Consider the following 17,579-nt stretch of genomic DNA (forward strand, 5'->3'; position numbering starts at 1 on the left):
ATTGATAGTTTGAGCATCACACCTCTTGCACCTGTACCACCTACCCTTGTTGCTTATGTTGCCCTAACCACTCTCTACTATGAGATATACTGAATAAATGGGCACACTGATAAAGATTGTCAAATGATCCTCGCCGGAGGATCCATCCAGGAAAATGCTAATTTATGAACAACAACCAGCTGAATAATATGTATTATAACACCTACAACCCAAGATGGAAAGACTACCAAAATTTCTCCTATAAGAACAACCACCCTCAACAAGCTATGGGACCACTGGGTTTCAAAAATCTATGCCAACTGATCCTAAGAAGTCTAACTTAGAACTTTTGATGGAAAACATCGTGATGATGCAAAATCGTCTAAATAATGAATTTAGAAATCAAAACCTCTTAAATAATGAGGCGCTTAGGAAGTTGACTTACAAAATTGACAATGTTGCTACCCATAATAAAATGTCGGAGACTCAAATCTCCCAAGTTTCACAACAACAAGCTTCTACTTATGGCCTTTTGGGATCATTTCTAGGGAAACCCGAGCAAAATCCTAAGGGGCACTTGAATGTTGTGATATCCCGAAGCGGTAAGCAAGTGGTTAGTTATAATGAGAGAGACAAAGAGGTTAAGAAGAGTGAACCAACACCACCGGAAAATGAGGTTGTTGAAGAGGTTGAGAAGGAGGCACCATATGTTGCTCTTCCTCCCTACAAACCACCCATCCCATTCCTATGAAGGCTTGTAAAGGCTAAAATAGAGACTCGATTTAAAAAGTTTGTGGAACTCCTTAGGAAGATCCACATCAATGTTCCTTTTACCGTGGCATTAACTCAAATTCACTTTTATGCTAAATTCCTAAAAGAAATTATTTATAACAAAAGGAAATTAGAGGATCGTGAAACAATGCCTATGACTGTTAACAGTAGTGTTGTGATTTAAAATATGGTGATCCCTAAGCTTAAAGATCCGGGGAGTTTTAATATCCCTTGTCAGATAGGCACCATGAATTTCGAGAGAACACTTTGTGATTTAGGGGTCAGTGTTAGCATGATCCCCTTATATGTATGTAAGAAGTTAGACATGTGTGAGATGAAACCGACAAATATATTTATGCCAGTGGAAGATAGATCAGTCAAATACCTTGTTAGTGTGTTTGAGGATGTTATGGTGGGATTAGGAGAGTACTATGTGCCTGTGGACTTTGTCATAATGGACATAAATGAGGATTCCCAAATCCAGATACTCTTAGGTAGGCTCTTTCTAGCTACGACGACGGTCATCATTGATGTTAAGAGAGGAAAGTTAACTTTTGAGGTAGGAGAAAAGAAAATAGAGTTAATATTGGATAAACTCATGAAAAACCCTTCATTGAGGGGTAAATGTTGTTTAGTAGATTTGATTTGTGGTAATGTTCAAGAGAGCGCACTAAAGCTTCCTCCTGCCAATAAGTTGGAAGAATGTTTTTTTAATATCTGCAAGGTTGATAAAGAAAACATCGAATCTAAGTTTTATGGGGAAGTATTGGATAAAAGTCTCAGTTCCATTAACCAAAGCTTTGAAGCGTTTGTAACACAAAGCAAAAAACCTAAAAAAGCAAAAACCCTAACTAGGGTTGAAGCAAGGTAAGCCTAAGAAAAAGAAAGGAGTGAAAGAGGAGTTCCATGAAAACTCAAACCTAAAATATGAGCCTCCTTGTAGAAGGAGAAAGAAAAAGGAAGAAGGATGTATATCATGGATGGATAGGATTAGTTAGGCCCTAAAAATAGCTAAGGGAGATGCTAGGGACTCAAGTTTGAAGGAAGCACTCTCCTAAGTTTGACGGTAAGAGGTCGAGCTAAACAACCTTAAACAAAGCGCTACGTGGGAGGAAACTCACGCTTTTTACACCAATTTGTTTTCTTGTTGTTTGATTTTTTTATTTTACTTAATAAAAGGCTCACGAAGGGGAAGGGAAACAAGTGATAAAAGTTGAGAAAAAACAATAAAGAAAACCAAATTCCTAATACAAAAACCAATAATCTACTATGAGATGTCGTAGTAGCCTCCAACCAAAACCCTAATTCCAAACATTTCCCATATAAAATCTAGGGACCTTCTACGGGTGGTCGTAGTAGCTGCTACGGGCCGTAGCAGGCCCAACACCCCAATGTTCAATTTTTTTAATTTTTTCTCCAAATTTGTCTTGGCTCGACCTTCTTTTATCCCACACAATCATTCCCATTAAATCACCTATAAACCTTCAACTAAATTTTCAAATCATTTAATCACAAAATCTCTCCCTCCCTCTCTCTCTAAACCTCTCATCTTAATCTTTCTCTTCATCTTCTCCCAAAAAACCTGTCAAACCTCTATTAAAAAAAACAAAAACTTCAATCTTTACCCTACTCCCACCATTAAATCCAAAACCACCTTCATGTAACTTTCACCAATCATCATCCTAATCACACTTCTGGGCACAAAATTTCAAAAATCTAAATTCGAATTTTTTGACTTTCATCGACAATGACATCGAAAAGAAATGACAATGGGAAACAAGTTGCTAAATATTCAAGACCCAAAAAGAGAGGAAACACTAGAGACTTAAATCATCTTGAATAAGTTGCCTCAAAAAGAGTTTGGAAGCAACTTGTCATGACCTTGAGGTGGCTTGCCCTAATGTTTTAAACTTGTAGTGGTTTTCCCCTGATTAACCAATTCTTAAAATGGTAGACTTTTGATTAACCAACCTTTGGAGGGTTGAATTCACTGTGATCTTTATGGTGGATTTCCCTAATGTTTTAAATCTTGAAGTGTTCTACTCTTTATTAAAGAAATCTTGGAATGGTAGACTTTTGATTGACCGACCTCTGAAGAGTTGGACTCACTGAGCTCTTTAGGGTAGCTAACAATAGTCTAAGTTTTGAAGAGATTTGCTCTCGATTAACTGACACTTGGGGTGATTGGATCGAATTAAACGATGTTCAAAGTGATTTGCCCCTGACTGGACTTCTTTCACTTGATCAAGTTCCTCAACTGACTGCGCATTATTGGAATTCCCCTGATGCTAAGTGCTGACTTCCAATTAAAATAGTTCATTCAAAAATGGTAATTTAATGCAGTGCTTATGCAAAATTTTGAAATCAAACTTTATTGATATCAATTTGGTGAAATACAGTGAACGGGTCAATGATTAAAACACAATGCTGATATAGCCATTCACAATGTGCAAGGTGGAATGATCAATACAAATGATCAACAATGATCTTTGGAGTCATGTTAATGCAACCTTGTTGTAGTATGCTTTCAGAATAAACCATACCTCAATTAGATCTTTGGAGGGTTGTAACATGGTCTGGTTCACGGTTTTCGAAACAAAGGATATAATGCTCAAAATTTAATTTTAACATGCCGCTTCTTCTTGATGACCTACAATCAGACATTTAATTAGTTCAACATACACTTTCAAATATTAAGAGAGTTTGACAATGTAAGGGTAAAAAGGGGAATTCAAGATGAGATTTTCTTGAAACGACAATCACCTTATTTTGTTTTTGTTGAGTATTTGATGACCCTTTTTTGCATTTGATCCCTAGTTTTTCCTGGACCACTTCTTTGAAACTTTCGGTCCACCGAGATGCACTGGTTTTTGCCTAAGTCATTTTTTATGGTATTCGACTTATCAAACATTTTTTTTGTTGAAATATTATGACTGCCATATTATTGGTTGGTGAAGAATAACCACTATAATTTCTCTTGTCTTTTTCATGACTTCTTTGACACTTCAATATGTGTGTGAAGGATAGCAGATGGCTGGTCCTCAAGTGGGATGTTTTCTCTTGCATTTTGAATGCACATTCAGATAAACTAAACAAAACTACCTTGTCCCTGGTCAAGAATAAGGTTTTTAATTCCGAAAGAAACACCAATTCTAGGCTCAAAGTGGTTAACTAGGGATTAACTCTTTATCTTTTCGGTGTTTGGGAATTGAAATAATTCCTTACATCATCAGTAAAGTTTTCTTTGAAAAATACCGCAACAATTTTGGGTATTTTGTTTTCATCATCCTCACTCAAATCTTTGCTTAAACAAGAGTTTGATTCAGACAAGTGAGTGGGAGAAATATGGTATTTATTTTTCTTCTTTTTTGAGAAAAACGAATGAATACGAATGGACTAATTCAAAAGATGCATAAACATTTCATTAATCTTACCATTTTGAACATATAAATTTAAAAGAAAATAATGTGCTTAACATGCAAAGATATAACAAATGCAAAATAATAATTTATCAGCAGCGTCGAGGATGCGCTTTCTTGTCTAATCCACTAGCGTGAATATGGGATTCGTGAAGTCTTTAAGTTTGTCAGGGTAAAAGATCATTCACCTCATTAGGGTCATCTGAGTTGTGCCAAGAGGAAATGGAAATTGGAAAGTCCACTTCTTCTCTTAAAATTGCCTGGTTTCACTCCACCGGGTTCGTGATCTTTCAAGGACTGCTTCAAGTCTGATATGAGTGCCAGGAAATCAGTGGTTGGTTATGGACATAGGCTGAATGAGTTTTTTTAAAAGTGATATGCATGATAATGAATGAAGATGCATGCATTTTTTTTTGTTTTTATGAAAAAATGCAATGCATGTTATGCATTTTATTTTTTGTATTTTTATATGCAAAAAGAATGCAACACTATGTATTTTTTTTGCAACATGGTTTCAAAGGTCTGGGTATGTATGACAAACATATCTGATTTCTTTTTAACACATGGTTCTCACACCAGACATGATCTAGGTATTTGAACAAGTTTTTAGACACAATTTATATAGTCATACATTCGCCAAGAATGGTTACCGCTTACGACAAATACTTATCGGGCGTCAATTACTTCAAAGGAACCTATTCTGGGTGAGGTTCTCATGCTGACCCTTACGAGGCATCCACCTCGGAGACCCGCACTACACAATCATCATTTCTAGAAGGTCAAATGGGTTCAATGTTCTATAAAGGTTCTTAGAGTCACATACCTCTATGAAAGCATTGAAGCTTGCGGTAAATACTTGTCGGGTGATAACATTTTCAAGAGGATCTAGTCTAAGTGAGGTTTTCATGTCGAACCTTACGAGGCATCCACCTCGGGGGCCTCACTATGCAACCATATTCCTATATTATATTTGTACTCTAAACTCGAGTATAGTCTTTCCCACAAGGTATTTGAATAATTAGAGTATCCAATCCAATACCATATCACAATGAATCCATATATCATATTATAGGATAATAAAACATGAGATAATGAAAACACAAGATAGAAGAAAGTCACACAAATAAAGCAAACATAAAGCACAAACAAACCAAACTAGGCTTGACTCTCTTAAGAGAACCATGATCCCTAGCAAAGTCGCCATCTGACACTTGCGAGGTGCGTCACACGCTCGCAGAATAGACTAACAGAGTTGCCACCGAACTTTATATATTACCAAATAAGATAAAGGGAAAATATCAATAAAACCCCTAAAAAATGACGATATGGTCGTCGCAATCAAATCAGGTTCAGGAGTCGATTAATCAAGGGAAAGGTATTAACACTCATCACATCTGTTGTACTCAACGGAAACCATTTAGTTAGTTTGTGCTTAAATGTTAGATTTTGAAATGTTTGGATTTACTCGAGTTATTAAAAGGTTTAAAGAGGAAAAGAAAGAGGTCATAATTTTTTTTATTAATGTGGCTGACAAGATTGCAGGTCTTCCTCCTACATGTCTCCGAGTGCGATAGAGAACTCTAGGCTACGTAGTTCTGGGTAGAAAATGTTATTTATTGATCGATTTTAGCGAAAACTATTTTGTCACAATCGACAGAAAAATATTGCTTACCCAAAAAGGTTTAGAGGAGCCGGCGTTTGCATCACATTGAATGGATTTCTACATATCAACATTCACGGAAAACGTCACTTATCTCAAATCACACATTTGTGGACAAAGCATTGTTTTGCATCGTCTCGAGATGAAATATTTTTCGTTTGCGAAAAGATTTTTTGATAGTGGGCGGCGAGAAAAGAGTTTGGTGTGTTGGATATTTTTGGGTGATGAAGAGAGCTCAGATGGTCAAGACATCCATCTCGTATCCTAACATCGGGAACTCGTGATATACACCACGTTCCTTTTTCATCTTATTTGAGAAAGGATTTGATATTTTTAGGTGTTTTTAGTTTTATTTGAGAAAAATGCACTCGGTGTTGATTGAGGTTTATTTTGCGTTGCAAAATAGTTGTGAAATGATTTTGAAATGAAAATAAAATGGTTTGAAATTGGAGTGGATGTGAAATGTGAAAGGGATTTGAAATGGAAACTTGGTGTCGACCAAGTGTCTTTATTTATCTCAAAATGCTTGATTTTATTTGTTTTGAAAATGCCCTTGATGTTGATCAAGGTTTTTACCTATTCTAAAAAGGGTTGATTTTATTATTTTGGTATTTTTTTTTTAAATTTAGTTCATTTTGTCTAACTAAAGGCAAGAAAATAAAAGCAAGCAAATATAAATTACAATCAAAGGGATGTGGGTACCTTTGTCTTTTGGGGGAATAATGTAAATAAATATAAAACAAATAATAAAAATAATATACAAACCTTAATCAAAGTAAAAAATAAAACAAAGAGAAAATGATTATTTACATACACAATATGAATATGGATAGAGATTACTTAATGAAAATGACTAGACATATTTAAATCAAGTAATAAAAAACAATTAATAAATTAATTAGACAAAAAATCAATCAATTAAGTAATTAATAATTAAAAATAAAAAGAGAAACTATAGAAAATAAAATTAAGGGTGCATGCATGTATTAGGGTGTAAACATTAAAAAATAATCAATTGGGCCTAACCCAATAAAATAAAACAAAACCCTAAAAAAATAAAAAGATAATAATTATATATAAAAAAAGAAAAAAAAAAGAAAGTAGCAAGAGGAGGGAATGAGATGTCAGCGCCACTTGGAGAAGAGGGAGAGAGGTTTTTTTTTTCAAATTCAAAAGCCCCCATTCACACTTTGATGCATGGTAGTGGAAAAGAAAAAAATGAAACAAACTCTCAAACGTCTTTCTCACTCAATACCTTTTTTCCCAAAAATATAAACTCAAACTTTCAAGATCTCTCTCAACCTCTTCCTTTCTCATTCATGTTTCAGCAAACGAAAAAGATTTTTTTTGCATCCCTCTCGTCCTCTCTCAGCTCTCTCATTTCATCTCTTAATACAATCAAACAAAACTTAAATAAAAAAAATTCAACAATCAAAACAAGACTCAAATAAACATCAAACAAAACTCAAACATACAAGCAAAACATAAACAAAAAAGGAGAAGAGGGAGCTACCAAGTCAAAAACTCAATGGAAGATCTACCCGGTGGTGCTGACGTTTTTGCATTTCACACGGTGGATGTGAGAGAGCGATGCTGACATGTTTTTTGATGTAACTGTTTGAGCGTGTGGTAGGTTGCATGGTTATCACAGTGGTAAGGAAGATTTATGAAGCAACTCCGACAGAAGGACATAGTGACGTCGACAAGGGTGGTGATTTACAGTTGTTGTATGAAGATGAAGTGCTTATGGTGTAGTGTTGCTTTGTTGATATGAAGAAGTTGTGTTTATGAAGGTGGTGAGAATGTGAGGATCATGGGGTATGGTGATGGTTATTTGGAGTGAAGGGTTGAGACAGTTATGTTAATGGAGGAATAATGTGTGTTATGGTGGTTAACATGAAAATGGTTATGGTTTAGTTTGCGTGTATCACAAATAAGGTGGTGAAGTTGAATGGTAAAATGGTGATGTATAAGAAAACATATGAAGCTTTCTTATTTTGAATCCTGCAAGTTGATTAGAAAGAGAGAGATTTTTAAAAGGCATTTGGTTTGTGTAATGGTTTTATTGGAGGGTTGTTATGTGTTTTTTATTATTGAGAGGAGAGTATGATATTGTATGAATGATGGAAGAATGAAGAAGATTGAAAAGAAATGTTGTGGTTAGTGTTTGGGATTAGAGAAAATATATGGAAAAAATGTGTCTTACCTTTTTACTGAGTGAAACAACAAAGCCTTCTCTTTTCTTTCTCTTTTCAAAATTTGAGGGAGAGAGAATATGAAATTTAGGGCATCGTTTTTGTCATTGGTTGGTGGTTGGATGCATCTATTTCATGAGCCAATGAAACAATATATAGTGGGATAACTAGTGTTTTATTTTTATTAAAATATCACAATTGCCCTCTTAGGTGATAATAAAATGGATTTAACAAATAAATGGATAAAAAGTTAATTCTTTTTTAATAAAGACAAATAAAAATCAAGTCACTATATACTTGTCTCAATTTATTTTTTCTCAATATTTTGATTAAAAAAAGGAATAAAAATAAATAAAAAATCAGGCGTGAAAATATGCAAAATAAATAAAATGATTGCATTAAAGTGATCTACACAAAATATAGTTCCAGAAAACATATAGGTAAAGATCAAATTTTGCAATAAAAAATGCTCAGTTGAAAACGCTCAGGCTGATCAAAATGCGAACGTAAACAAGATCAAAAGATAAAACGAGCATGTCAGGTTGAACTACTCAAATCGTAGATCAATAAAACTGACAACTGCAAGCCCGATCTCGAAATTGTTTTCCTGCTAACTTTATGTGCATTTTAAAAACGATTCAACCAGTCTATCTATAGAACCAAAATTTTATTTTAAGAGAATTTCTAAGCATTATGCTGAAAGAAATGCATGCTATGATATGCAGACGATGCGAATATCCAGATGAATGCATTGATTTATTGATTTAGAGGCAAAATTGGGGTATGATAGTATGGTGCAGCAAAACCAATTTTTTGGGTTGCCCTCTGAGAACTCAAACCTTCACTTATCTATCTTTGTTGATAATTATGGTACTGTAAAGGAGAATCACATTGACCAAAATGCCATTCGCCTCAAGTTATTCCCTTTCTCTTTGAGAGATCATGCGTGGGCTTGGATTCAATACTTTCCCGCCAATTCGATAACTTTATGGACTCAGTTAAAAGCGGTCTTCCTTGTGGGGTATTTTCCGCAAAGCAAAACGGCCCATGTAAGAAATGAGATTAATAATTTTAGGCAGGAAAAATGGGGATCTTTGTTTGACGCATGTGAGTGTTATAAGAACTTGTTGAGATTGTGTCTATTTCACAAGCTTGAAAAATGGATGATTATTCATACTTTTTATAATGGTCTCCTTTACTCCACTAGGATGACCTTAGATACGGCTTCTGGAGGAGCCCTCATGAATAGCCCCAAGGACGTGACATATGATTTAATAGAAGAAATGGCTAATAATCACCACTCATGGGGGAACATGTGAAAAGTCACCGCTAAATCTTCCCCTAAGACCGATCGACTTTATGAAGTAAGCGTGTTTGTCCATTTGAACACAAAGGTGGATGCTCTCTACCAGAAAATTGATAGTTTGAGCATCACACCTCCTGCATCTATACCACCTACCCTTGTTGCTTATGTTGGCCCTACCACTCTTTACTATGAGATATGTTGAATAAATGGGTACACTGATCAAGATTGTTAAATGATCCTCATAGGAGGATCCATCCAGAAAAAGCTAATTTTGTGAATAACAACCATCAGAATAATTTGTATTCTAACACCTATAACCCAGGGTGGAAAGACCACACAAATTTCTACTATAAGAACAAACACCTTCAACAAGCTATGAGACACCTGGGTTTCCGAAAAGATATGCCAACTGACCCTAAGAAGTCTAACTTAAAATTTTTGATGGAAAACTTTGTGATTATGCAAACTCGTCAAAATAATGAATTTAGAAATCAAAACCTCTTAACTAATGAGGCGCTTAGGAAGTTAAGTACAAAAATTGACAATGTTGCTACCCATAATAAAATGTTAGAGACTTAAATCTCCCAAGTTCCATAACAACAAACTTCTACTTATGTCCCTTCAAAATCATTTTTGGGGAAACCCGAGCAAATCCTAAGGGGCAATTGAATGTTGTGACAACCCAAAGCGGAAATAAGTTGTTAGTTATAATGAGAGAGACAAAGAGGTTGAGGAGAGTGAACGTACACCAACTGAAAAGGAGGTCGTTGAAGAGGTTAAGAAGGGGCACCATATGTTTCTCTTCCTCCCTACAAACCACTCATCCCATTCCCATAAATGCTTGTAAAGGATAAAGTGGAGACCCAATTTAAAAAGTCTGTGGAACTCCTTAAGAAGATCCACATCAATGTGCCTTTTACTGAGGCATTAACTCAAATTCACTTTTATGCTAAATTCCTAAAAGAAATTCTTTATAACAAAAGGAAATTAGATGACTATGAAACTACGGCTACGACTGTTAATAGTAGTGTTGTGATTTAAAATATGGTGATCCCTAAGCTTAAAGATCCGGGGAGTTTTAATATCCCTTATCAGATAGGCACCATGAATTTTTAGAGAGCACTTTGTGATTTAGGGACCATCATTAGCCTGATGCCCTTATATGTGTGCAAGAAGTTAGAGATGGGTGAGATTAAACTGACAAATGTATCTCTATAAGTGGTAGATAGATCGGTCAAATACCTTGTAGGTGTGTTAGAGGATGTTCTGGTGAGAGTATGATACTACTATGGGCCTGTAGAGTTTTTCATAATGGACATCAATGAGGATTCCCAAATCTCGATACTCTTAGGTAGGCCCTTCCTAGCTACGACGGGGTCATCATTGATGTTAAGAGAGGAAAGTTGACTTTTGAGGTAGGAGAAAAGAAAATAGAGTTCATATTGGTAAAACTCATGAAAAACTCTTCATTGAGGGGTTCCTGTTGTTTACTAGATTTGATCGGTGGTTATGTTCAAGAGAGTGCACTAAAGCCTCCTCCTACCAATGAGTTGGAAGAGTGTTTATTTGATATCTGCAAGGGTTATAAAGAAAATATTGAATCTAAGGTTTATGGGGAAGTATTGGAAAAAAGTCCTATTTACATTAACAAAATATTTAAAGCGCTTATAACATAAAGTGACAAACCTAAAAAAGCCAAAGCCCCGACTAGGGTTGAAGCAAGGCAAGCCAAAGAAAAAGAAAGTAGTGAAAGAGGAGGTCCATGAAAACTCAGACCTAAAATATGTGTCTCCTTGTAGAAGGAGGAATAAAATGGAAAAATGATGTATGGCATGGATGAATAGGATTAGTTGGGCCCCAAAAATAGCCAAGGGAGATGCTAGGGACTGAAGTTTGAAGGAAGCACTCTCCTGAGTTTGAGGGTAAGAGGTTGAGCTAAACAACCTTAAACAAAGCACTACGTGGGAGGCAACCCACGATTTTTACACTAATTTGTTATTTTTTTGTTTGATTTTTTTCTTTTAGTTAATAAAAGGCTCACGAAGGGAACAAGGGATAAAAGTTGAGAAAAATCGGTAAAGAAATTATGCCCAAAAAACTTGACAAAACCACAAGAAAACCAAATTCCCCATACAAAAACCAGGAAGCTACTACAAGAGGTCGTAGTAGCCCCCAGCCAAAACCCTTATTCCATATATTTCCCATATAAAATTCAGGGACCTGATACGGGTGGTCGTAGCAGCCGCTATGGGCCGTAGCATGCCTAACACCCCAATGCTCAAATTATTTAATTTTTTTATTCAACTTTCTCTTGGCCCCACCCATCTTTCTCTCACCCAATCATTCATATTAACTAACCTATAAACCTTCAAAATCTGTTTTTTTAAATCACTTTATCACCAAATCTCTGTGTCTCTCTCTAAACTTCTCATCTTCATCTTTCTCTTCATTTTGTCTAAAAAACCTGCCAAACCTCTATTAAAACAAAAACAAAAACTTCAATCTTTACCCTACTGTAATACCCTATTTCCCCCCTAAGATCTCACATATCATTTGCATCATTGCAACAAACAAGGTCACATTTGGATCCTTCCCTCCCCCTATTCATCTTTGGGTTTGCTTCTTGCAGGGATCATCAAGCACCTCTTTGTTGGTGTTTTACCTTTGTGTTTACATGATTAATTGCTTATCTAACCACTAATAAAAATAATAAAAATATGTTTTATTTTCCTTAAGTTTATTGTGCAAGGCAGGGCTTTTCAATCAAGAGCATCTCAAAGTTTTGTTGCTTACTTCTCAAGGAAAGTCAAAGGTCTATGTGTTTATTCCAATGCCTTCTTAAACAAGCAACTTAAATCTTTGGGAAATTTAATAAAGAGTCAACCAAGGACACCTTATTTTGAGTTTATATGATCACCCATGTGCTTTTAAATTCAAGGAAAGTCCAAGTACATAAGCTTGTTCTAAGTGGTTTGACCAAAAAGTCAATATTTTGAAGTCAAAGTTCCAAGAATTACAACTCCTTCAATTCTCAATATTTTTGAATGTTTCTATTTGCATATGACTCTCCCCAACATCCTATACAACTTATCTTTACATGACAAGAGCCAATTATGCTTGGAGGATCATCAAATGTTTGGAGACATTATAGGTCATTTGTGGACGTAGTGAAATTTGACTTATTTTCAAGTGACTTTTTCTCAACTTTCAAAGATCATAACTTCTTCAATTTTCAACATTTGAGGCTGATTATTTTTGCAAAATGTAATTTGTGATTCCCTCTACAAGTTTTCTTCAGGGGTCAAGGTCAAGTTATGCTTAGAAGACCATGAAATTCATTGAGACATGACAGGTCTTTTTCAGCCATGGAACACTTGAATTTCTCTAAGATATATGATCAGTTTTTCATGCCAACTTCAACATGACATAACTTTGTGCTCAAGCATCCAAATGAAACCTTTCTTGGCACATTTTAATCTTTGCCATGATGTTAACACATTCCAAAAATAATGGGATCAAAAAGCCTCATGAGTAGAGTGCCCCATTGGGTTGAACATCGTGACTTGTAACTGAAGAAATTACCATTGCCCGAATTTTGAAATTCACTAATCTCAATTCCAAGCCAAATTAACATGTGTTTTGGACCTAAACATGTTTAAACAAGTCTCTAAAAGTTAATTGGCCCTTAAAACGCATCATTTGACTGAGTTTTGATGAGTTGCAAGTCACACTTTTCTCACATTCAGATCAAATTAGTTTTGCACGAATTCAACATCATTCCACACGTATTTAGATCCAAACACATTCCCTATAAATAGAGGAAGCTACTGCATTCATTTCCAAGCTTTTGAGAGCCAAGAAATCCCTGCTGCAACTTGAATTTTTCCAGAAAAATTTAACTATCATATTTTGAGTTTCAACTTGTTTCAATCCAATTTCTTGATTCCATTAGCATCTTCGGCATCCTCTGAAACTTTTGCAACAATTCCCAAGCTCCGAGACCTTCTGAAGTGCTCTAACCATATCGAGTTTCATCAACTTCTGATCACCATCTGGACAAGGTAGTTTTGAGCATCATTTAAACTCAAACAAGTTACCACAATATAGTCAGTCATTCACTCTCTGATGCTTTCCCCTAACTTAGTTGATGTTGATTGATCGTGTTCATCATTTAATTTGATTTTTTATGGCTTGCTTGCTTCTAAAACTTCTCTGAAATTCCCTTTGCTCGACTTAGATAAATGAATTTGGAGCATGAGGTTGAATTCAGGATGAGAAGAGGATTACAATGGTGGTGGTCTCGTGTTCTAAATTTACCAAACAATAAAGCTCCAGTGAGAGCTCACAGAGCGTTCAAGGTCGTCTGAGTTTGGCCAGACACGTTGGACATTTGAAATATTCAGATTGGTTGGATTTGAATTGGATTTTGTGTAATGCTTGTAGCGCGTTCCATTGTGCTCCCTAACTGAGGAGTGTTGGATCTGCCATGTCAATTAATGAGTCGTGATCCAATGCTCAGTGTTTTTTTTCTTCTGATTTTAATTATTTTTATTTTAATATTTTTAATTGCTTTTTATTTTAAAATTCATAGTAATTTCATTTCTCATCCAAAAAATCCCAAAATAATTTCTAAAATTCTTTTTTATTTTTCTTAATCTAATTTTTATTTTTCCATATTTTATTTCACTAATTTTATATTTTTCATGAATTTTCTCTTTTCTCCTTTGTTTTAATTGCTTTAAAAATACTTTTCTGCATTTTTAATTTCTAAGAAAATTATTACATGCTTCTTATTTTATTTTCAACCGTCCATAATTTTCTTGGCCATTTATTTGGTGTTTTTAAGGACTTTATGGATTTTTCATTTTATTTCTTTTTTAAAATTCATTTAAAAATACTTTTGGTGCATTTTCATTTCATTTGTTTGCATTTTATATTTGTGTGACCTTTGTGAACTTCTGTTGGCCTTGGATCATGATGATTTAGATTATGAGTCTCATCAAACTCAATGGATCTTGGATGTTGATGGGGGCGAAAACCCTAATCCACCAAAATGGATGATTGATTTTGATGATGACTTGATCAAACTTTTGGTCTAATTTGGGTGTGACTTTTCTTCTTCATATCTGTCGCATTATGCGAAAAACCGGCGGGAAAAGAAAACAACAGAGCCGCCACCATGCGTTATTTATCCCAAAGGCGGGAAAGGAAACGCTCGAAGTAAACCTGGAAAGGACATGGTCTCGCGACCAGAGAAAGATGGGATCGAGAGTCGGTTATGCGAAGGGAAGGTATTAGCACCCCTACGCATCCGTCGTACTCGACGGGATCCACGCTCAGAAAGAATAGAAGAAAGGTTGCTAAACACTGCTCACAAACTGCACAAGGCTGGAAGGAAACACAGGAAAGACGGAAGAAACGGGACTCGGCAGGATATCGCATCCTGGGCCTACGTAGTCTGTCAGACACAGACATCAGAGTTGACGTAGTTCAGGGACAAGGGAAACATGCTCGCTAGGATGTCGCATCCTATGCATACGTATCTTCTTTAACCAGAGAAAGAATCAGAGCACTCGTAGCTCGGCTAACGCACGCCAAACAAAACACAAACAGGAAACCGACTGCCAATCGCTGGACTTACGTCAGACTCCACACAAACAGGCAAACATGGAAATCGAAGGCCAATCGCTGGACTTACATCAGACTCCGAACCAACAAACACACACAGGAAACCAACTGCCGATCGCTGGACTTACGTCAGACTCCAACAAGCAAACAAGACACAGGAAACCAACTGCCAATCGCTGGACTTACGTCAGACTCCAAACACACACAAAGGGGGTTGAAAAAGAAAAAGGGCGCCCGGAGAGATCTGCTCATCTCCTGCCTACGTACCTCATCTGGTATGAGGATCAGGGCAACGTAGTTCCCCTAAACAGGGAAAGAACTTCTAACCTAACCAGAGACAAAGGGAGATAACAAGCTATTAGAGAGACTACGACTCGAGCCTAGAAGTTGTCATGCACAAGATCCCTATGTTGAGGTTTCTATCCTAACTTGCATAGGAAACAAGCTAACCTAAACAACACAATCAAGCAAACACAAGCACAATAAAGCAAGCACACACACTATATGCAAACAGTTTGGGCTCATACAGGGCTAGGCTGTAGAAACAGGCCAACTGGAATGGGGTGTGGTTAGCTCTTAACCCTAACATTGAGAGTTAGGGTGAAGCAGATGAAATGGGAAGTGAGGGGTGTGCCTTACAGCTCTTATCCCTGGCCTGGGAGAGCTTGAATCAAATAGAAAGTGTGGGAGTTCAGAATGTAGGAACTCTTCTCCACATGACTGACACAACAAGATCTTGGGTTCTTATTCACAATGCATTAACACATGGTGTGTGAGCAAAGTGAATGACACAACTGAATAGCAGGGGATGGATTGCACATCCCTTTTATCTTCCAATTGCCTCTTGAGAGGTCTTTACCTGCTTGGCACAAAATTAAACAAACACAAGCATTGCCTCTTAAGGAGGGCTTCAGACAGGTGCCTGCCAAAGTAACATGACAGGTCTTCCAGACTACATGAAGATCAAGGAATTATACCTCAGTGGTATGCCAACCACAAGCAAGCAAAGCAAAGTTCAAATGAACTTAAAGCAACTTAGGTACCTGTGGAAACAGCTAAACCAATCAGTACAATACTCAGAAAATAGTCAACAACAGTCAATATCAGACAGACAACCCAATAGGCAACACATGAGCCATAAGCACAAGTGAATGGTTTTCAAAGCCTACAAAACAGCAAATGTTAGCCAATAACAACAAATGATCAAGCTCAAATGAAGGAGCAACATCAACCATGGAGATGTACACTTGAACCTGAAATCCATAACTCAAATGTAAGCAACAAACCACTAGGTCAAAGCCTAGGGTCAAAAGAGGATCAAAAATCCAAAACAGAACTTGAAATTCAACACAATGCAACTTCAAACACATATTAACATGTCTTAAAAAGTGCCACATCAAAATCAATAAGCAAGTTCAAATGGTAGGCAAGAGAAGTTAATGACCAATTCAAGGCATACAAGTGGACAATGAGATTCAAAATTCCAAATCAAATCAGAAATGGTTCAAATAATTCTGGAAAAAATCATGATCATTCAACACATCCAAAACATCCATCATACAAAAAATCAGAAGCATTAGAGGTTATTTGGCATGGAAATCAAATTGCACAAGTTGAACAACCAAAGGTGTGACACAAGTTGTCACACCATGCTAGCATGTAGACAAAACATAAATGGAGCATGGGAAAAATGTCAAACCAAAGCCAAAATGTCCATCAATGTGTCTAGAATCAGCATGTAAAATTTCAAGTCCATTGGATTAAAAACAAGCATTTCATGATAGTTTGAACAAAGCAAGGTCATAAATGTACATGTGTTCAATCAACCTAGAGCCAATTAATTTCCAGGCATGCACAATTTTCCAATTCATGGTCATAAAAAGCTAGACAAAACAAGGAGCATTTTGCAAAAAATTGGGGATCAATTGGAGTATTTTTCAATTTTATATGATTTTATGAAGTTGGAAAAAATTTGAAGTCAAAACATGATCAAGGCATGGAATAATGGAGGGAAACATGAAAAAATGCTGAATATTTGAATAAACGCGCTCGCTGGGACTCGAACCTGGTCCAAATTTGAATGAAGCGTGTTTCACCAAAACGACATCGTTTTGGTTTAAAACCCTAAGCCTGGAAACAATTCAAGAAATTCGTAGCTAAACATGAAGGAATCGTAGCTAATCTGGAAACGGTGATGATCTTCATCTTCTTCATGAAGATGAAGATGAAGATGACATGAACTTCATGAGCAAATTCCATATTTCCAGAATTTTTTCAGATTTCAAAAATTTTAAAGCCAATCGAATCCTTGTTTCATGTACACTAAAGATCCACAATCAAATCATGCTAAAACATCATAACAAGCTTGAATCGAAGAAAAACAAAATGGACATTCAAATTTCAAACACACATAACTTCATGAATAATGCACCATTTCAATTGATTTTTTCACCAGAATGATCACCAACACAAGATCTACACAAATATAACAATGAATTTGAGAATTATGAGGTTCGAAACTTGACCTCTTGAAGAACAACAAGTTGGAAACGCGTGCTACAAGGCTCAACAATGGTCCAAATCTCCTCTATAATCCTTGTTATGATGGTTGATGAAGAATT

This window comes from Lathyrus oleraceus, chromosome 5 (genome assembly GCF_024323335.1).
Source record: "Lathyrus oleraceus cultivar Zhongwan6 chromosome 5, CAAS_Psat_ZW6_1.0, whole genome shotgun sequence".
Classification (NCBI taxonomy): Eukaryota; Viridiplantae; Streptophyta; class Magnoliopsida; order Fabales; family Fabaceae; genus Lathyrus; species Lathyrus oleraceus.